Source organism: Scylla paramamosain, chromosome 5, assembly GCF_035594125.1.
Source record: "Scylla paramamosain isolate STU-SP2022 chromosome 5, ASM3559412v1, whole genome shotgun sequence".
Classification (NCBI taxonomy): Eukaryota; Metazoa; Arthropoda; class Malacostraca; order Decapoda; family Portunidae; genus Scylla; species Scylla paramamosain.
This window is the reverse complement of record NC_087155.1, coordinates 4304192-4326691: the sequence shown is the minus strand read 5'-3', so window position 1 is coordinate 4326691 and position 22500 is coordinate 4304192. Positions and strand designations below refer to the sequence as shown.

Genomic DNA, 22500 nt, shown 5'->3' with positions numbered 1-22500 from the left:
AGAACAGACTTGAGTTCTTGTGCTGCTATCAAATTCATCTGTATATTTTCATGTGGTATTTACTTACTATACTAGGTAACGTTCTTGAAGCGAGAAGGCGCTTTAAAAGAACTCGGTCATCCCTGGCGTTTATCCTGGGGGTTTCATTATAACCACAAAGGGTTCATTATTCCAAATAGTGCAACAGAAAGTTTTGAAACAACCCGTTTTATCTGCAACACCTGATATACTGGATTCTTCTCCTTTTCGATGTTGTTTCGAACATCATTATCATGAAAAAGAAAATTAAGATAAAACTTTTGACCCACTGTTTATATTTTAAGAGCAGGATACTCAGAATTCGTTGCGTAAGGAAGGTCACTAAATATAATTAATGAAAATCTTAGACTGTTTTACAGGGAAATTTCTCAATTCACTATCACGTACCTCCAAGGCAAATGAGCATACAATAAAAAAAAATTATATACGTGAAGATCTATTGAAATTAACAACGATATGGACCTTGCAAACTCCCTACGTTTGTTATTATTTATTTTGTTGATTTTTTCATTTATTTTTATTTTTATTTATTTTTATCTTTTTATGGCATAGCCTTGACTTATTTATTTCATCAAAATTCCGCATCCTGCCAAAAAAGAGTCAGGAAGTAAAGCGAAATATTCTGTACTTGCACCAGTGTTATTCCCGTTCCCATCCCCCAACCAACCGTGGCAAAAACTGCTATGTGGAAACAAAAAAATAAAAAATAAATAAATAAAATAAATAAATAAATAAATAAATAAATAAATAAAAAATAAATAAAATCTGCATTTATGTGACCAGTATTTTTCTTCCTTTAGGTGAAAATAAGGGGGATGGGGTGTGAGAGCTGAGGGGAGTGCGATGGAGGGCATAAAGAAAGCATCGTGAAACGATAGAAAAGGTGGCGTCAGTCAAGGTAGCACGCTAGCATCCATGAAAACACGCGTGGTGAATCAGAACCTGACGGGAGTATTGGTGTAAGTGTGGTCCTCGAATGAGAGAGAGAGAGAGAGAGAGAGAGAGAGAGAGAGAGAGAGAGAGAGAGAGAGAGAGATTAATATCTGTTTCCATTTGCTTTGTTTTCTGTGTACGTACTTACCCATCTGTCTACTGGGTCATCTTTGCGTGTCATTATCTCTCTCTCTCTCTCTCTCTCTCTCTCTCTCTCTCTCTCTCTCTCTCTCTCTCTCTCTCTCTCGTCTGTATTTGCATTCTGTGTACATAACCATATACTGCTAACATGTAAGTGCTTGTTACATCTGACTGGCGGTCTTTCTGTTTAGTTTATTAAGTGACCTAATTATCTAAATGATTACTCTGGAAGAAAGACCGAATTTCATCAGCATTACGAAACGGGCAAATGAATACTGTTGCTGTGTTCATGACAAAGCACGTGCCGCGCCACCAAAGGCAGCCGTTACAGACTCCTTCTACACCCAACCAGCAGGCTGTTGAGAAATCTACCAAAAAGGCACGTGGATATACTGGGCCTTAGTGGTAGCGGGAAATTTAAATGCCCATTACGTATGCAGACAGCCGTCCCACCCCTTTCTGAATCATGGCGGGCAAGAAAAAAAAATTCAAAGCAGGGGAAGGAAAAAAAAAAAAAAACGTTCTTTCGTTAGCATATTCAGATTCACGCCGCTCGGTTGGGTCGGCCTTCCCACGTGTCACCACACAAGATATTCAGTTGGGCTGTATCACGACGAGTGTGCCAAAATATTTCGTTCAAGGGGCCATATACACGCTCAACTTTTAAGGAGAATCTTGACCATCAACTCCATTGCTCAATAATGGCGGTAATACATGAGCAAAATCGATCAGTTATTGTCACTTATTGTTCATTATTGACGGCCATATTTCAGAATTGAGAGAAGTGTTGCTTTGTACCAATGTAGAACCTGAATCAATTGGAAAATAAGGTAATATCGGTCTTTCAGGATAAATATTGCGGTGTCGCAGTTTTCTCACTTTTGTTAGGAAAATAATAAATGAGTCAATAAATAATAAATATTATTATTATGCTGTGTTTGGTTTGGTAATAAGAATGAAAATGAATAGTGTGTGTATAACAATAGGGATGATATTCCACACCAGCATCCACTGCTGAATATATTTATTTCTGTGCTTGAATATTTAAGTATGCTTACCGTCACATTTCTTGTTATTTTCTCTTTGGCTGGGTTAGAATTGTTACATAATTTTTATCAATATTGTATTGTAAGATTTTACAATAAATAATCCAGTTTCAGTTCTCCACCCAAAACTGCATTACTAAATAATCTTTCAAGGTCAACTGAGATCCATTCTGGATAAGAAACAAAAGAAAGACAAGGATGTTGACATGCTAGCTCGCGGAAATGAACTTGCTGTATTGTTCGGAATTACTTCATGCTGCCTAGGCATCATTATTGGTAACGGCAGTATTGCTTCTTCACCTCTTCAGGAATCCTACATGCGTGTTAATTTCTTATGATAATTTAATGTTTTCAAGGACTTCAATTTTGTACCGTTTCCGCACGAATCTGGATATTTGGTGAATTTCGATTATTCATGAATCTTAGCAGCAGCAGTAGTCAAGTCAAATTGAAAGTCAAAAGACTTTATTTCGTAAAATGAAATATACACTGTGAGAACTTATTTGCTACCACATTAGAAAAATAATTACCGTATGTAATTCATGCCTATCTATACGTCTTAGCCATGATGTAAAAGAAATTACAAAATGGTTAAAATATCCCTTAAGAGAATAGCTGTCAAAATCATTAAGGATGAAAAAACGCATATTGTAACACACACACACACACACACACACACACACATATATATATATATTATATATATATATATATATATATATATATATATATATATATATATATATATATATATATATATATATATATATATATATATATATATATATATATATTTTTTTTTTTTTTTATTTATTTATTTATTTATTTATTTATTTATTTATTTATTTATTTATTTTTATTTTTTATTTTTTTATGAAGTAGCGACTCTGGGCAAAGGCAATAAAAGTCCAGTAAAAAAAAAAAAAAGGCCCACTGAGATGCCGGTCCCTGATAGAGTCCAAAGTGGTACTCAAAATTTGAGATAGTAACTTAAAACCTCCCTCTTGAAGGAATTCAAATCATAGGAAATGGAAATACAGAAGCAGGCAGGGAGTTCCAGAGTTTACCAGAGAAAAGGATGAGTGATTGAAAATACTGGTTAACTCTTGTATTAGAGAGGTGGACAGAACAAGGGTGAGAGAAACAAAAAAAGTCTTGTGCAGCGAGGCCGTGGGAGTAGGGAAGGCATGCAGTTAGCAAGATCGAAAGAGCAATTAGCATGGAAATAGCGGTAGAAGATAGTAAGAGATGCAACATTGCGGCAATGAGAAAGAGGCTGAAGACAGTCATTTAGAGGAGAGGAGTTGATGAGATGAAAAGCTTTTGATTTCACCCTGTCTAGAAGAGCGGTATGAATGGAGCCGCCCCCCCTCCCCCAGATATGTGAAGACGGTTTAGCAGCTGGAAAGGTGAGAAAAACTGGCAGAGACATCTCAAAACCCCTAACTTCACAGAAGCCGTTTTAACTAGATACGAGATGTGAAGTTTCCAGTTTAGATTATAAGTAAAGGACAAACTGAGGATGTTCAGTGTAGAAGAGGGTGATAGTTGATTGTCATTGAAGAAGAGGGGATAGTTGTCAGGAAGGTTGTGTTGAGCTGATAGATGGAGGAATTGAGTTTTTGAGTCATTGAACAATACTAAGTTTGCTCTACCCCAATCAGAAATTTTAGAAAGATCAGAAGTCAGGAATTCTGAGGCTTCCCTTCATGAACTGTTTACTTTGTGAAGAGTTGAATGTCTACGAAAAGATGTGGAAAAGTGCAGGGTGGTATCATAAGCGTAGGGGTGGATAGGACAAGAAGTTTGGTTTAGAAAATCAGTGATGAATAATGGGAAGAGAATGAGTGACAGAACAGAACCCTGAGGACCACCACTGTTCCTAGTTTTAGGAGGACAGTGACTATCTACCACAGCAGCAATAATACACTTGAGATGAAGTTACAGAGAGAAGGATAGAGGCCGTAGGAGGATAGTTTGGAAATCAAAGCTTTGTTCCAAACTCTATCAAAAGCTTTAGATATGTCTAAGGCATCAGCAAAAGTTTTACCAAAATCTCTAAAAGAGGATGACCAAGACTCAATAAGGAAAGCCAGAAGATCACCAGTAGAGCGATCTTGACAGAATTCATACTGGCGATGAGTTAGAAGGTTGTGAAGTGATAAATATTTAAGAATCTTTCTGTTGAGGATAGATTAAAAACTTTAGATAGGCAGGAAATCAAAGCAATAGGACGGTAGTTTGTGGGATTAGAATGGTCACCCTTTTTAGAAACAGGCTGAATGTAGGCAAACTTCCCACATAAACATATCTGCATATCTTATATGGATAAGACACCACATCCAGCGTGTGCCATGGTTCATGAAACTGTAGCCATGAGTGTTTAGCTATCTGTCTCATGTAGGGTAATACTATACCAAATTATTCTAATATTATTATTTACTGACTTGAAAAACAATCCAGATTTTAGAAATGAGCTACTGTTTAAAAAATAATATTTTGAGAATCCAAAAAACCCTGTATGTCAAGCAAGTAAAAGAGAGTGATGATATTTTAACAGAAATTTATTGAGTTTATTTACAATTAAATAACTAGCTACTGATCCAGAGACACCATACACCTTCAAAGCCTCATAGTAAGCTACTTAAAAAAAAAAAAGTTAAACTTCTGTCGATACATTTTTAAAATTCCTAAAAACATAGTTAAATTATTTATTTATTTATTTATTTTTTGTAGTCGCATCTGCACATCCAACACAAAACTCAGCATTGGACAGTATTATATTATCACTACTAGTAGGATACATTCATCCATAAAAAATCATACATTTGGATTTTACCTTGTTGATCTCTAGCTTTAACTTACCAGCTGAATTGACAATACTTGTATATAAAGATTCTAAGTAGCTTGCATTACTTGAGATAATTAAAATACCATCAGCATAAGCTATAACATTTATTCTTAAAAACCCAAACAGAATCCATTGACCATATATGTAACACTGGATGTTCAGTGAAGTCACAGCTGAACGATAATGATAAGTTCACAGCACCCCCGTGAACAGTGCATTACTCCCAGTGAGGTCTAAAGTACTGTTCAGGGGGTGCTGTGAACTTATCATTAAACCCAGCTGTGACCTCACTGAACGTTTCCCTTTGTGTCTCACAATACAAGGGGGCAGTCATAGCCTGCCCTCTAAAGACAACTCTCTTCCTCCACACAAAACTACAAGCACCTAATAACACACTCACCCTTCACTCAAAAATTTTAAAATCATCATGGCGACTCCTACACCAGCCTCGGAGTCCCCATCTGGGGAGGGGACCATAAATGTCCCCAGGTCGGACTGCCTTTCTGTCGACGACCCTAAGTGTCTTGACACCCCCCCTCAACTTTTTCTTCATTAACTTCTGCAACATTCGCAGTCTAAGATCTAATTTTCAATCTGTAAAACACCACCTCTCCTCTTCTAAACCTCATCTTCTTTTCCTCACTGAAACTCAGGTGTCTGAGGCAACTGACAGTAGCCCCTTTTCTGTTCGCTCCTACTTTCTCTGTCCTCATTTTCAATCCAAAGCTGGATGCTGTGTTTATGTGTGCAATGACTTAACCTGCTCCCGTGCCCACGCTCTTGAATCTTCCGAGTTTTCCACCACTTGGCTACGACTACAGAGTCACTCTCATACTAAATTTATCTGTGCTGTATACCTCTCACCTAACTCCTCTGACTATAAGATTTTCTTTGACTACTTCCAAAGTGGACCACATTCTGACCCTCTTCCCTTTTGCAGAGATCTCCATTCTTGGAGACTGCAATGTTCACCACCAGCTTTGGCTTTCCTCTCCCTTCACTGACCATCCTGGTGAACTAGCCTACAACTTTGCTATCCTCCATGACCTAGAGCAATTGGTGCAACACAATACTCATATTCCTGACCATCTTGGAGATATGCCCAACATTCTTGACCTTTTACTGACCTCTAATCCTTCTGCCTGTGCTGTCACCCTTTCTTCTCCGTTGGGCTCCTCCGATCACAATCTCATATCTTTATCTTGTCCTATCGCTCCAATCCCTCCTCAGGATCCCCCTAAGTGAAGGTGCCTCTGGCGTTTTGCCTCTGCTAGTTGGGGGGACCTGAGGAGGTATTTTGCTGATTTTCCTTGGAATGACTACTGCTTCCATGTCAGAGACCCATCTTTGTGTGCTGAGCGCATAAAAGAGGTGACAGTGTCTGGCATGGAGGCGTACATTCCTCACTCTTTTTCTCGTCCTAAACCTTCTAAACCTTGGTTTAACACAACTTGTTCTCGTGCTATACATGATAGAGAGGTGGCCCACAAAAGGTACTTAAGCCTTCCATCACTAGAATCTCATGCACTTTATATTTCTGCCCAGAACCATGCTAAGTCTGTTCTCCAACTAGCCAAAAACTCCTTCATTAACAGAAAATGTCAAAACCTTTCAAGATCTAACTCCCCTTGTGATTTCTGGCATCTAGCCAAAAATATCTCCAATAACTTTGCTTCTTCTTCTTTCCCTCCTCTTTTTCAACCAGATGGCACCACTGCTATCACATCTATTTCTAAAGCTGAACTCTTCACTCAGACCTTTGCTAAAAACTCTACCTTGGATGATTCTGGGCTTGTTTCTCTCTCTCCTCCACCCTCTGACTACTTCATGCCACCTATTAAAATTCTTTGCAATGATGTTTTCCATGCCCTCGCTGGCCTAAACCCCTCGGAAGGCTTATGGACCTGATGGGGTCCCTCCTATTGTTCTCCGAAACTGTGCCTCCGTGCTTGTACCTTGCCTAGTCAAACTCTTTCAGCTCTTTCTGTCAACATCTACCTTTCCTTCTTGCTGGAAGATTGCCTACATTCAACCTGTTCCTAAAAAGGGTGACTGTTCTAACCCCTCAAACTACCGTCCTATTGTTTTAGTTTCCTGCCTATCTAAAGTTTTTGAATCTATCCTCAACAGGAAGGTTCTTAAACATCTATCACTTCACAACCTTCTATCTGATTGCCAGTATGGGTTCCGTCAAGGCCGCTCTACTGGTGATCTTCTGTCTTTCCTTATTGAGTCTTGGTCATCCTCTTTTAGAGATTTTGGTGAAACTTTTGCTGTTGCCTTGGACATATCAAAAGCTTTTGATAGAGTCTGGCACAAAGCTTTGATTTCCAAACTACCCTTCTACGGTTTCTATCCTTCTCTCTGTAACTTCATCTCAAGTTTCCTTTCTGACCGTTCTATTGCTGCTGTGGTAGACGGTCACTGTTCTTCTAAATCTATTAACAGTGGTGTTCCTCAGGGTTCTGTCCTGTCACCCACTCTCTTATTATTCATTAATGATCTTCTAAACCAAACTTCTTGTCCTATCCATTCCTATGCTGATGATACCACCCTGCACTTTTCCATGTCGTTTCATAGACGTCCAACCCTTCAGGAGGTAAACATATCACGCAGGGAAGCCACAGAACGCTTGACTTCTGATCTTTCTAAAATTTCTGATTGGGGCAGAGCAAACTTGGTATTGTTCAATGCCTCAAAAACTCAATTCCTCCATCTGTCAACTTGACACAACCTTCCAGACAACTATCCCCTCTTCTTCAATGACACTCACACTCAACTGTCCCCCTCTTCTACACTGAACATCCTCGGTCTGTCCTTTACTTATAATCTAAACTGGAAACTTCACATCTCATCTTTAGCTAAAACAGCTTCTATGAAGTTAGGTGTTCTTAGATGTCTCTGCCAGTTTTTCTCACTCCCCAGCTGCTAACTCTGTACAAGGGCCTTATCCGTCCATGTATGGAGTATGCTTCACATGTCCGGGGGGGTTCCACTCATACTGCTCTTCTAGACAGGGTGGAATCAAAAGCTTTTCATCTCATCAACTCCTCTCTTCTAACTGACTGTCTTCAGCCTCTCTCTCACCGCCGCAATGTTGCATATCTAGCTGTCTTCTACCCCTATTTTCATGCTAACTGCTCTTCTGATCTTGCTAACTGCATGCCTTCCCTCCTTCCAAGGCCTCACTGCACAAAACTTTCTTCTTTCTCTCACCCCTATTCTGTCCACCTCTCTAATGCAAGAGTTAACCAGTATTCTCAATCATTCATCCCTTTCTCTGGTAAACTCTGGAACTCCCTGCCTGTTTCTGTATTTTCACCTTCTTATGACTTGAATTCCTTCAAGAGGGAGGTTTCAAGACACTTATTCATCAATTTTTGACCACTGCTTTGACCCTTTTATGGGACTGGCATTTCAGTGGGTATATTTTTTTATTGGATTTTTGTTGCCCTTGGCCAGTGTCCTTCCAACATAAAAAAAAAAAAAAAAAGTACCTAACATAATATAGCTTAAATAAGAGCAGGGACAAAATATCTCCTTGTCTCACACCTTTCTCAACTCTATGATATTCTTTTATGACATCCATCCCAGATAATTCTACCCTCTGGCTCCATAGGTCATGCATTAAAATATAAACTATACAATAGGGTATGCTTTAATTCTTTTAAAAGCAGTTTGCCTAATATAAAATTGTTTTGTCTTGTATTGAAAAATTACTAAAAAGGCAAAACATTTTATTCCTAAAATGTATATTAATGTATATAGTTTCTTCTAAAAGAAAGCAGGCATAAGTTGTTGAAGAACCTGTCTTAAATCCAAATTGTCTACAATTAAATTCTAGCATTACTCTGAAACTATTATACAAATATTTTTCAATAATTTTCAACAAATAAGATTGTATTACATGCCTGTAATTTAGAGATTCTGTTGGGTTGCCACTGTGATCTTTAATTAACGTTGCAAAATTTTGTGAACTTAAGGGGGTTGATGTCTTATTATTATCAAGAAACAAATATTCTAGCTGTTCTATAATAAAATATGCAGACAACACCGCAATAATAATAAAATTAGGATAGCTTTGTATCATGGTGTAACGATAACTATTTAAACCTAAATGTAAAGAAAACAAAAGAAATGGTAGTTGATTTTAGGGCAAATAACTTTCTTCCAGTTAGGAGGAGGCAGTAGACACCTGCCAAACGATAATTACTCCCAGTGAGGTCTAAAGGGGGTGCTGTGAACCAATCATTAAACCCAGCTGTGACCTCACTGAACGTTTCCCTTTGTTTCACAACACAAGGGGACAGTCACAGCCTTCCCTCTAGAGACAACTCTCTTCCTTCACACAAAACTACAAACACCTAATTACACACACACCCTTCACTCAAAATTCAAAATTACCATGGCAACTCCTACACAAACCTCAGAGTCCCCATCTCAGGAGGGGACCACAAATGTCCCCAGGTCAGACAACTCTTCTGATATAGACCCTAAATGTCTTGACACCCCCTCAACTTTTTCTTCATTAGCTTCTGCAACATTTGCAGTCTTAAGTGGACTCTACACTATCAATATTATTGTGCAATATTTTTATTGTGCAATAAGATATCAAACTCTTTTTGATGTCTTCAATATATTGTGTCATTCTTCAATACCACCCCTTCACTGTCATTAATATTGTACAATATGGAATATTGCACAATAATATTGATCATGTAGGGTCAACTTAAGATATCATTTTCAATCTATAGAACACAACCTTTCCTTTACTAAACCTCATCTTCTTTTCCTTACTGAAACACAAGTGTTTGAGGCAACTGAAAGTAGCCCCTTTTCTTTTCCCTCTTACTTTCTCTACCCTCATTTTCAATCCAAAGCTGGATGCTGCATCTGTGCTCAGTGACTTGACCTGCTCTTGTGCCCACACTCTTGAATTTTCCACCATCTACCTATGACTACAGAGTTACTCACAAACTAAATTTATCTGTGCTGTATACCTCTTATCTAACTCCTCTGACTATAAGAAATTCTTTAAATACTTAACTTTCAAACTAGAGCACATTCTGACTCTCTTCCCTTTTGTGGAGATCTTCATTCTTGGAGACTTCAATGTTCAACACCAAAATTTTCCATTGTTTTGCAATGAAAAGAGTTGGAAAATAACACTTGCTTGTCAAAGACAAAAATCGTGTTACGTAGTGTTATTCATCAATGATCTTCTAAACCAAACTTCTTGTCCTATCCACTCCTACGCTGATGATACCGCCCTGCACTTTTCAATGTCTTTTCCTAGATGTCCAACCCTTCAGAAAGTAAACAGTTCATGCAGGGAAGCCACAGAATGCCTGACTTTTGATCTCTCTAAAATTTCTGATTGGGGCAGAGTAAACTTAGTATTGATCACTGTCTCAAAACCTTAATTCCTCCTTCTGTCATCTCCACACAACCTTTCAAACAACTATCCCCTCTTCTTCAGTGACACTCAACGGTCCCCCTTTTCTACAATGAACATCCTTGGTCTGCCCTTTACTTATAATCTAAACTGGAAACTGCACATCTCATCTCTAGCTAAAACAGCTTCTATGAAGTTAAACATTCTGAGTCATTTTTGCTAGTTTTTCTCACCCTTCCATCTGTTAACTCTGTGCAGGGGTCTTATCCGGCCATGTATGGAGTATGCTTCACATGTCTGGGGGGAGTTCCACTCATACCACTCTTCTAGACAGGATGGAATCAAAAGCTTTTCGTTTCATCAACTCCTCTCCTCTAACTGACTGTCTTCAGTCTCTTTCTTATTGCTGCAATGTTGCATCTCTTGCTATCTTCTACTGCTATTCTCATGCTAACTTCTCTTCTATTTTGTTAACTGCATGCTTCCCCTCCTTCTGTGGCCTCACTGCACAAGACTCTTTTTTCTCTCACCCTCATTCTGTCCACCTCCCTAATACAAGAGTTAACCACCATTCTCAATCATTCATCCCCTTCTCTGTTAAACTCTGGAAGTCTGCCTGCTTCTGTATTTCCTCCTTCCTATTACTTGAACCCTTTCAAGAAGGAAGTTGTAAGACACTTATCCTTCAATTTTTGATGATTCTCTTGATGTCTCTTTTGGGACTGGCGCGTAAGTGGGATTTTTTTTTTCTGGTTTTGTTTCTCTTGGCCAGTGACCCTCTTACATAAAAAAAAAAAAAGATGCTCCCACACAAACACCCTGATAATTTCCATCTATGTACATTTGGTCACATGGTCTATATTCATTAATGAAAGTCTCTTGCAAGAATAAAAAGTCAATGTTTTGTTGTGTCAAATGCCTTACATTATCAATATTTTCCCCTAATGAATAGCTGTTGCACGAGGAAAGTGATGATACTAAAAGCCATAATGCCAGTGAATAAAGCAAATTAATCAGAGAATATAAATGAAAATAAAAATAAGTATATGAAAAATATTAAAAGAAAAAAAAATGGGTATGATAAAACTAAAATTCTTTAGACCTCTGATTATAAATCTCTCATGACTACATCTTCTGGCCATAACTCAGGCTTGAAAAGCTTTTCCCTGTAATTTAAAGGAATTGACATTTTATAACCACTGTATAAATTAGATAAGATTTCAAGTTTTTCAATATTATTCACTTCTATATTAAATGTATCTTTTATATAATGATCAATGTGGATCAAATCTAAGCTAACTCTACTTATGTAAATGTAGTAGTGTTAGTATGTATTATTATTATTATTATTATTAGTAGTAATAGTAGTATTAGCAACAGCAGAAACAACAACAACAGCAGTAATAGTAGTAGTAGTACTGTAGTAGTACTGTAGTAGTAGTAGTAGTAGTAGTAGTACATAAAAGTATTATGTACCTAAGAAAATAAGTAAAGCTGCAAGAAGTCATAAATGAGTTTTACACGTGGCAGTCCACGCATGAAACATGCCATCTATCATCACCATCTATAAATTTGTCTTTATTATTATTTTTTTTTTTTTTCAGCTCCCTAATGATTCGCTTCTAAGTCTATTCCATTCATCTACCAATCTTTTTGAGAACCAGTTTATACTTATTTATTTATTTTTTTATTGAACTGTAGTAGTAGTAGTAGTAGTGGTAGTAGTAGTAGTGGTAATAATAGTAATAATATTAGTAATAGCAACAATGATATTTTTACTTGGTAGGGCTTCTTCAGTGTCCAGTCTAGACTGAATGGGAGAAGGATACCTCCAGAAGTAACACAAATACTCAAGTCAGGCTTACGGGCAGTAATACAGCACTATTACATTAAGGTGACTAGTTGATTGTATCTTCTACTGAGAACTGAACTGAAGAAGTATAGTATCAACAGCACCAGCAGTAGTAGTAGTAGTGGCAGTAGTAGTAGTAATAGTAGTAGCGGTGGTGTTGGTAGTGGTGGTGGCAAAGGATCTTTTATAATAGCGCTTCTTTTCTGCAGTTTCACTTTATTACTGAACTGTACTTTAATTTATGAACTATATAATGGTCTTTCCAGTAATCTCTTATTTATTTATTTATTTATTATTTTATTTTATTTTTAACAAGAGAAATGCGACAATTAACCTTCGTGGTTATTGTTATTTTCTGGATAAGCTGCGGCGTGATTTCAAAACCCGCGGGGTAAGACTGAACCGTCTGTGACGAGCTAAGCTGATCAGAACAAGGGAAGCATGAGATCAGAACCCAAACAGAACCAGGGAACCCCAACTTAAGGGGATTGGACTGGCTGTCTTTGATTACTGTTTTTGTAAACAATCCATAGCAGGCTTCATGAAATGCCTAACAAAAAAAAAAAAAAAAAGAAAAGAAAAGAAATTCATAAAGACGATATAAAAGAGTGGAATAGCCATAATAAAAATTAGGATAGTTTAAATTATATGTGAACAATAATACGTAAGAGAGAGAGAGAGAGAGAGAGAGAGAGAGAGTCACAAGAAGAAGAGGAGGATGTCAGTTTAGTTTATTTTGGGCTCAGAGCAGGCGGGCGAGAGCTACAAAACCCGGGAAACTTACGCCGGAAGAGAGAAAACCTGCCAGAAGAACATTTTAACCGACAATTAGAAGATGAATATGCGCAAATACACATGTGATGAATAAAACAATGAGATGTGGCTAGTATAATTATGGGCGGCAGTAGAGCGCGTTGAGTCATTGGATGAGCAGAGGCATTTTTGGGTTGAATGCGTGACAAGTTGGCGTGTCGAGTGGCGTCTGCTAATTAAGTACACCGGCCAAGGTTGGACTCCTCGCCTGTCCCACGTGCTTGCCGTCCACCAGGTAATACTGCTCCCCCTTCCCCTATTTACTCCACCCTTGCCTGGGCTTAGCATGTAGAACCCTTGGTTCCAGCGGTGTGCTAGCAAAGCACTGCAAGGTTACGTTGACGTAGCAAGGAAGGAAGCAGAAGTAAGGCACAAACTTGTATCGGTATTTTTTTTTATTTGCAAAGCTAAGTCATAGTAAAGGTGGATTTTTATTTTTTTGAGTGTGCTTCGAGATCAGAACTGTCCCTTTGTTTGTATTGTTTTACTGTTTTGAGAACTTATGGCGTATACTTAGTAAAACAGTGACTCCAGCACTGCACTTTCTCTTTAAAAGTTATTTTGGTCGAATTGGTGGTGGGCAGGTATGTGGTTACACTTAATTATGTTAGTCAACTGTATATATATATATATATATATATATATATATATATATATATATATATATATATATATATATATATATATATATATATATATATATATATATATATATATATATATATATATATATTCTATATCAACTTTTTAGCCCTGATTTACTGCAGTTGATGACTGTCTTTTCCAAAAGGTGACAGTTTTGGTGCAGAATTATTATTTTAGATGTAATTGACGCCTCTCCATTTCTCTAGTAACTAAAACCTCTTAATCCTTTGATCATACATTCTCTAGAAGACTCACATAATTTATGTCTCTCTGGTAATGATATGCTAATTAGGCTCTCTTACCTTGTTCCCTTACCTGGAAGGCTTCCTCTGCCCCAAATGTTGGTAACAGGCTAAGAAAGCCACACTCTGCTGATGTCCTAGCCCTTACATACACAAGTACTCCCAATTTTCATCAGTACACATACAAAGGACCGGATAGTGCATCATAAGCAGCAACTTGTATTAGTCATAGTATTCAAACTTTAGTGTCATTTGACTGACTCCCTTAACTTGAGAAAAGTAGAATCAGAGAGAAAGGAGCAAATTTCTCCACGTAGCTGTGTAATATACTATGTAGTGTATAATTATAGGCTTAGAGGATGAATTAGATTGCATAATGTGTAAATTATTTAAAATTATTATAATATTCTGCAGGAGTATGTGGGCTTCAATGTTGTTGTAACTTTATTTTTCTCTATATTTTTGCATAATCTATGGTATTATTAAGAAACCAGGGGAAAGTTGGATGGTATTTACTTTCACATTCATTAATCAGGTGGAGTTGCAATTCCTTAATTTTCAAAATGCTCACAGCACATAGGTGTGGCACACTTAGGTAAGTACCATTGCAGTATTTCTTGATAAGAAACTCCCCTCCATTCCCCGGATCTCCCCCTAACCCCTCAAACAAGCTTGGGTGCCAGTGTGAAATTGGGGGTCTTGGGGGTTGATGAAAAATAAGTGAAATAAGGGCATTAAAAAATCTAAGGAAATTTACCTTAATATTTTGAATTTCCCTAACCTGTCCTAGCCCTTGAACCCCTCCCACCCCCAACCTTAGATGTTAACCTAACCTAGCATGATCTAACCTGACTGGTGGGGCTGTGCCCCCCCTGGATCCCGCCCCACTGGGACATTAACCTAACCTACTATAACCTAAGCAAATCCAACCTAACCTAGCATAACCTAACCTAATCTAACCAAACCTAGCATAACCTAACCTAATGTGGGACCTCAAAAATTATACTGTTATGTCTTACCAACATGGTGTGGATATTTTCAGGGCGATGGAGGTGGGTACAGTTTGTCAGCTTCCTTAATAAACACATGGAAACTTCCTTATGTCTATATATTGCATCTTAACCATTGCTGTTGCTAAATATCTCACGTAGTGACTTTTTTCCTGCTGGACACTGGCACTGTTCGCTTCACCTCGCTCCACTGGGTAGCCACGTTAACAAATGACAGTGAGCATCTATCAGAACGCCTGACGCATCTCTAAAACAAATGAAAAGTGTAACTGAACCTACCGTGGAAAGTTGTAGTTGGTGGCCTCAAGAATGGCCTCACAAATGGCACTGTGTGATTGGAGGGATCAGTTGCATAGTTACCATGAAATCCTAATATGCCCACAAATCCCAGTTATAAACAAAAGAAAATAATTTCAATGTTTACTCTTGACTGGTGCAGAGCTCGCTGGACTTAGAAAATATCAAATTTCTCCACACTCTGGAGTGCTATTACAGCCATACAAGACACATGCCCACCAATTTTTTCACATTTACGGCAAGGTCACAGAACCCTTCTTCATGACATGTGAGTTTCATTCTTGTATGTAATATGGACATGATATCCAGATTAACCACCATTGCAAATACTTCTTTGATAATAAATGTAGAATAACCTTACAACTTGTAACTATAATTTACCTCCTCCATTTTGTTCTGTATTTACTCAGTAAAGCTTCACCTGTTGTACTGTTCAATAGGAGAAATTGGGGAGAGACCATGAAAAATCTTCCAACTCTTAATAAGGTCAATCCATAACAGTTTCCTCTTCTCAGAAAATAAGTCCAGATCCATAAGATGCTGAGCATATGACACATTCTTGAGACCTTGAATCCTTTTTGTCCATTATTGTTGTACTGATTGTAGTATCTTCAGGTCAGTTACATAACCAGTATTCCAGACAATAGATCCCAACTCCAGAAGTGGATGTACGTGGGTTATAGGGAGGGTGACCATAAACTCGGGGGATTAGCATAGTGTAGACTTTAACAAATTGTTGGCTAAACCAGCTGCTTTGGAAGCAATAGAGTGGATGTGATCATGGTACCTCAAGGCTGAGTCAACTGTAATATCAAGATCAACAACATTAGGACTTAGTGAAGTTTACCATTAATTTGGTAAGAAGAGTATGGACCCAAATCAAAGATGACATGAAGATGGGCACTGAAACTAATGATTTTTATCTTGTCAGCATTAACTCTTAGATCCCAAGATTCTGCAACTGTTAAAAGAATATGGGTGTGGATAAATTTGCATTTTCAAACAATACTCCCACCCTCTTTATCTCTTTCACTATAGCCAACAAGCACAGGGGCCTGGTGGGAGTGCAGGGTTTTTGGGTGGGAAAGCCAAAATGAGGAATTTTTTACATGAAAAAACCTAAGGATGATAAATGACATATTTTGAAAATGGGAAATTTCTAGGCCATCATAACCAGGTAAGAGGCTTCATCATCCCCCCCCCTGCCCTGGATGCCCCTTTAGGTCACTAACCTAACCTAATATTACCTAACCTAACCTAATTTAACCTAACATTATCTAACCAAACCTGACCTCATATTACCTAACCTAACCTCTTAACCCCTCCATAAGATAAAGTAACGTAATGTAACATTTTGTAACCTTCTACGTTCTGCCAGTCATCATTACATACCAAGAGTATGAAGAAATTGAGGTAACTGTTGGTAAACTGTCCATTCGTATATTCACAGCCAGCACACATCTCTTCTGTAGTCATGGCCTAACTGACGCAGCACAGACGGTCCTAGATTTTCCTTCCTCCTCTAAACATACATACCTCTATGTGACTGGTCAACAGATTTCTGTATGACCTGATTCTCAGTAGATAACACCATGTCATCATAGGTCTTAACATATGACTCATTAATGTTGTGTCGCTGTTGAGCATGTGCAACATTGATAACAAACATACGAACACGTTCAGTATCCTACAAGAGATGACTGGAGGTGGATCAAAGCTAGAATTGACTTAAACCTTTGAAACTCTCATCTGAAGTTGCTATTAATTTCTGACAGGGTAAAATGGGGCTGGAAATGCTCCAAACAGTGTGCTGTAGACCCTGTGAAGGGTCTACAGCACCCTGTGTATTGGTTGAAACTGTGGTAATATCTAGGTGCATGCACAAAGAGCATTGGTTTTCTTGAGCGAGCAACTAATGCCAACTGGTGCTGATCTGCGCTGGCTTCTGGTGCTGATAGGTGATCACAAAGGACGTGGGTGATCTGCTCTGGCCAGCGTGGGGTGGGACACAGTGGCAAGTTTATCTGTCAATTGTGATTTACCAGCTGTGTAGCAAAAATGTCTGCTGATGAGTTAATATTGCTTGAAAGTACTCATGCAATACTTAAAAGGAAAAAGGAGAATATATAAAATTAATTGCTAAAGAAAACAGTATGGAGAGTATCATCATCTTTTTTGTGACCTAAAAAGAGACTTCAGAAAATTTTTTGAGTATAAATGGATGAGCTAAGATGGTTTTGACTACATTGTCAAGAAAACTGAGATGATTTGGAAAAAGCTTATGATAAAGTACCACATTAGGAAGTTTGGGCTAGTATGACAAGGAAAGGAGCATCAGAGAAGTATGTGAGAGTGATCCAGGACATGTACGAAGGCTCAAGGACGAGGATAAGGAGCAGTGTGGGAACAACAGAGGAATTCTGTGTGAGAGTGGGTCTGCACCAGGGATCTTCTCTGAGCCCATATCTGTTCAACCTACTCATGGATGATAGTGTTCAAAATATAAAGGAGGAGGCACCGTGGACCATGTTGTTCGTGGATGACATCGTCTTGGTGGATGAAAGTAGAGATAGGGTAGAGAGAAAGTTGGAGAGATGGCGAGGAGCATTGGAAGGGAGAGGTTTGAGAATTAGCAGGGAGAAGACGGAGTATCTGAATTTTAATGGTCAACAGGAGAGCGAAGTATGGATGCAAGATATGAAGTTAAAGGGTGTCAAGGAGTTCAGATACTTGGGCTCTCATATATCAGCAGACGGCAGCCTGGATGGAGAGATCATTCACTGTATCCAATTGGGTTGAAAGAATTGGAAAAGAACAACTGGAGTGCTTTGTGACCGAAAAATTAGTGCCAGAGTAAAGGGGAAAGTGTTCAAATCGATGGTTAGACCCGCATTGTTATATGGTGCGGAGACATGGCCAATAAAGAAAGCACAGGAGAATAAGTTGGAGGTTGCTGAGATGAGAATGTTCAGGTGGATGCTTGGGGTGACAAGGAGGGATAAAGTGAGAAACAATTTTATAAGAGGAACAGCCAAAGTAACGGAGGTGACAAAGAAGGTACAAGAAAGGAGAATGCGATGGTTTGGTCATATCAAAAGGTGAGAATATGTCGGCAGAAGGATATTGGATATGGAAGTGGAGGGAAGAAGACGATGTGGCAGACCAAAGAAAAGGTGGAAGGATTGCATTGGAGAGGACCTGAGGGAGAGAGGATTGAGTGGAGAGGAGGTTGGGGACAGAGCCTTGTGGAGAAGACTAGTGAGGAACAGTGACCGCATACGAACATGGGAGCAGCTGCAGAAGAAGAAGTCAAGAAAACTGAGCATTGCCTGGCAAAGACATGGCATAACTGGCATAGACAGCCTATTCTGCCATAAGAAAGACTTGGAATTTGACTTTCAGGTGACCTAAAGTCAAATTCCAAAATAAATTTATTATGGTACTAAATTAATATGATGAAATGTCCATCTTGCCAGATGTCCACTCGTGTAAGTTGAGTAGGCAAGAATGGTCCAGGGGAATCAGTAAAGCTGATAGAAGTAGGCTGCCTGCACGAACATGCTCTTGCCAGCTTCTTCTGTGCATGTTTATGTCAGTGTCGATCAGCGCTGGTTGCTCGTGTGAGAAAACTAGTGTTATCTGTGCACATACCCTATTAATGTCTCCTTGAACAACTGATATAGCTATCAAGCAGAGCAGAGGACAGATTCTAATTAACAAATACAGTTTTAGATCACCAGCAAATATTTTAACTTTTGATGTCAGGTCAGCAGATATGTGGTTAATATAGATTAGATAAAGAAGTGGTCCCAACACAGAGCCTTGACAAAATCCACTGGTAACAGGAAGGGAAGAACTGGAGGAACTATCCACTACAATCTCCATACATTTATTGATAAGAAAAACTTTAATCCAGGTTAAGATTGTATCTTCAATACCAATGCATTGGAGTTTGGTAAAAAAGTATTTGATGGCTCACTATTTTGAAAGCTTTAGCAAAATTAAAAAAGAATTAAGTCAGTCATATTACCATTATCCATCCAGTAAGTGACATCATTATATGTTAACAATAGCTGATCTTCAACAGACCTTCCTGTCTGGAACCCAAGTTGATTAACACTAAGAATAGAATTAGTCTCCAGATATTGATAAAGTTTGGAAGCTATGATCCTTGAAGTAAGACTTAAGTTGCCGTTACACTAGCACGTTTTCGTCAAATTTTTCTGTCAACTTTTGAAAATCAACAATTTCTTGAGCTTGCCGCATCACACACACAGCTGTTTGTCTGCACTTTCGTAGACAGTAAACAAACATGGCTGTGGGCTCTCTCTCTCTCTCTCTCTCTCTCTCTCTCTCTCTCTCTCTCTCTCTCTCTCTCTCTCTCTCTCTCTCTCTCTCTCTCTCTCTCTCTCTCTCTCTCTCTCTCTCTCTCTCTCTCTCTGTATAGCTACATTAGCTGCTGCCTGCTAACCTCCCCCACCCAGTGTGGCAATATCCTTTCTTGCCCAATGAAGTAATATTGCAACAGAAATGCATAACTGGCAACTCACACCAGCAGGTTGCTGACCCAACCAGCCCAGGATCCCAACTCTCCATGAGTGTTGCTCCGCAGACACACAGTCAAGCAGTTGCTGTTCTGCTCCTTATTGCAAGTTCTGTAAATCATAGACAAACCAAATGAGTTAAAATGGTATCCAGCATGCAGGAGTAGAGAAACAGAGACCTTTCAAAAGTGTGAACATCTATTGAATCATGCGAGCCACTGTTTGCTGTCATATATCCACAAATTAAATGTAACAACATGTGAAACTGAGTGATTTTATATTTTCTTTATTTAAAATCTATTTGATTCAATTTTTTTTTCTCAAAAAACAAAGTTTACTTAGTATATCTTTATATTATAAACATGGATTTTCATTTGACAACAAAAGTTCACAACAGTACTCCTCTGAAGATGAACACTTCCATTTGACAATGCAGACAGAAAAAGACAATGGAAATAGGTAAAAGTTGACAGAAACTGGAGTTGACAGAAAACGTGCTTGTGTGACGTCGCCTTTATTGGTTTGCAATTAAGGGGGATCACATTTTTTTCCCTTTCTTAAAGATGGGTGTAACATATGACTTTTGCTAAATAACTGGAAATTCTCCTGATAATAATGTTTTAGGAAAAAGCAAATATAGAAGGTAAGCCAGGATGCTCAAACAGTTCTTAAGTAATGCTGTATGAATTGCATCTGGGCCCAGCTGAAGAAGGATTAATGCTATTCAAAGCCTTTGTAATGTCAGGGATAGACAACTGAACTTCCTGAAAACCCCTTCATGAATGATAAGTGACTGAGGATGGCCAGACAGAGTAGTGAATACAGATACAAAGGCTGAGCCTAATATACTGGCCATTTCTTTAGAGTTGGACGTGAAGCTATCAGGGATAGAGAGAGAGATGCAACAGATGGACAACCCACTTTTTTTGCTCCATATGTAGCTTGGGATTGGTAGAAAAATTGCAAAGAATTTGATTCTCATAAGCAATTTGTCTTTGGGTAGCATAATTTCTGTGATGGTTATTGGTGTCAAGAAAACTTGGAGAGCATCAATAGCTACTCAAGAGTCCCTGGCATGTAATGCTCTCAACTTTTTGTAACTGGTCCAGGTTTGGCTCCTTGAATTAGTTTAGTCCTTAGGTGGCTTGTACTCCCAAGGCTTATAAGAAGCATTGCAAGTAGCAGAATTAGATCAGCAAGGGGCAAAAGATTTATTTAAGGAGGAAATTATGGACATAAATTGGTTATACACTTCATTTAACAGATAAAACAAAAAACTCAAAATCCCAATCATTTGCGGACAGAAACTCATTGATTTCTTAAAGTGAACTTTAGGCAAAAAGGATAAAGTGACAGTCTGGGGCAGGAAAACATTTAAACGGAAGACGTAGCTCCAAAAAATTACAGATTGATCACAATTAGAGAAGGATGGAAGCACATTTATAGGTATCACCTGATTTGTTTCAGTAGTAAGAAGATCTAAGGTATTGCCAGCTCTAGTATTAGTGGGCCACCATGGTACAGTGGTACTGTGTGTACTCTGGGGGCCAGTTGGTTCTCAGACACATGGGTTCAAATCCTGGCAACAGTCCAAGGGTAGGAAGGACATCCACGTGGGGTAACAGTTCCTAAATGCCAAAAACCAAGTCCTCTGTTTGGAGGCATTGTCCTAACCTTAATAAAATAGGGAAACCAGACGTAGAAAAAAGAAAAAAAAAGAAAGAAAGAAAAAGAAAAGAATCAGTCCGTTGAGTAAGTCATAGGGAGGTAAAATCCTATCAGTAGGAGATGGAAGAGAGTCAGGTACAGAGCCAGATGTCCAAGAAAGGGAAGGAAGATTAAAGTCATCAATCAGAATACAGAGGGTGTCTGAGGTACGAGCTAATGGGTTACGAATGTTCAGAGATATGAGCAATCTACTCTCAAAATGAAATTGTGCTCTTAGTATTGTTCCCTTTGCTAACCAAAAGTCCAAATTTGGTGCTACGCTCCATATTTACCTAGCATGCTGTTTTGCCACTATCCACTCAGTGCAGCAGCATAGCAAAGGACCATCCACTGCCCCAGGACACAGGCTCTGTAGCAGTTTATTTTGAGATGCTAGTTTAAAATTAAAATTTAATTTTAAAACTTATACTGCACCACAGTGAGTCTAGCTTGGGGTACCACAGCATATAGACCTCCACCAATTAGCCTCTGAGAGGCATAGAGAGGGAGGGTTGTGCTGCATGATGTAGAAAGCCTACTCCATTACATCAAGTCCATGAATAGGCAAACCTGCCTGTCTTATGCTTTCAGCCAGCCATCTTAATAAATTATATGAATAAAGGCATGTATAATCCGAGGAGGAGAGAGGGCGAAAGGAAAAAATGTGCATGAGTGTCTCATAACTTGGGGCTACACCTGTTGGAATTTGGCTACACCCACTCCTAAGTCTATGAATAGGCAAACAAACCTGTCTTATGGTTTCCATCTGCCATCTTAACTAATTAAATTAATAAAAATGTGTATGTTCTGAAAAGGAGAGAGAGAGAGAGAGAGAGAGAGAGAGAGAGAGAGAGAGAGAGAGAGAGAGAGAGAGAGAGAGAGAGAGTCATCTCATTTTAACACGGATTGTACTCCTGGCACATTTGAGTCTTGTGTTTGGTCTGTCACTACTTAGTAGTATCACATCACCCATAAGGCAAGGTGC

The 22500-nt window shown here is 38.6% G+C and overlaps 1 protein-coding gene across 3 annotated transcripts in view; it reads left to right on the top strand.

Annotated features, from left to right (window-relative positions):
• The first annotated feature begins 12972 nt into the window (after positions 1-12972).
• LOC135100432 (beta-taxilin-like) overlaps positions 12973-22500 on the top strand; it is a 59162-nt gene continuing 49634 nt past the window's right edge. For 2 of the 3 annotated variants that reach the window (XM_064003304.1, XM_064003306.1), the window contains exon 1: positions 12973-13305. The gene's annotated coding sequence lies outside the window, so the exon portion shown is untranslated. Of the gene's footprint in view, positions 13306-13361; positions 13435-22500 lie in introns of those variants that run through there. The other variant, XM_064003307.1, reaches the window with a different exon arrangement.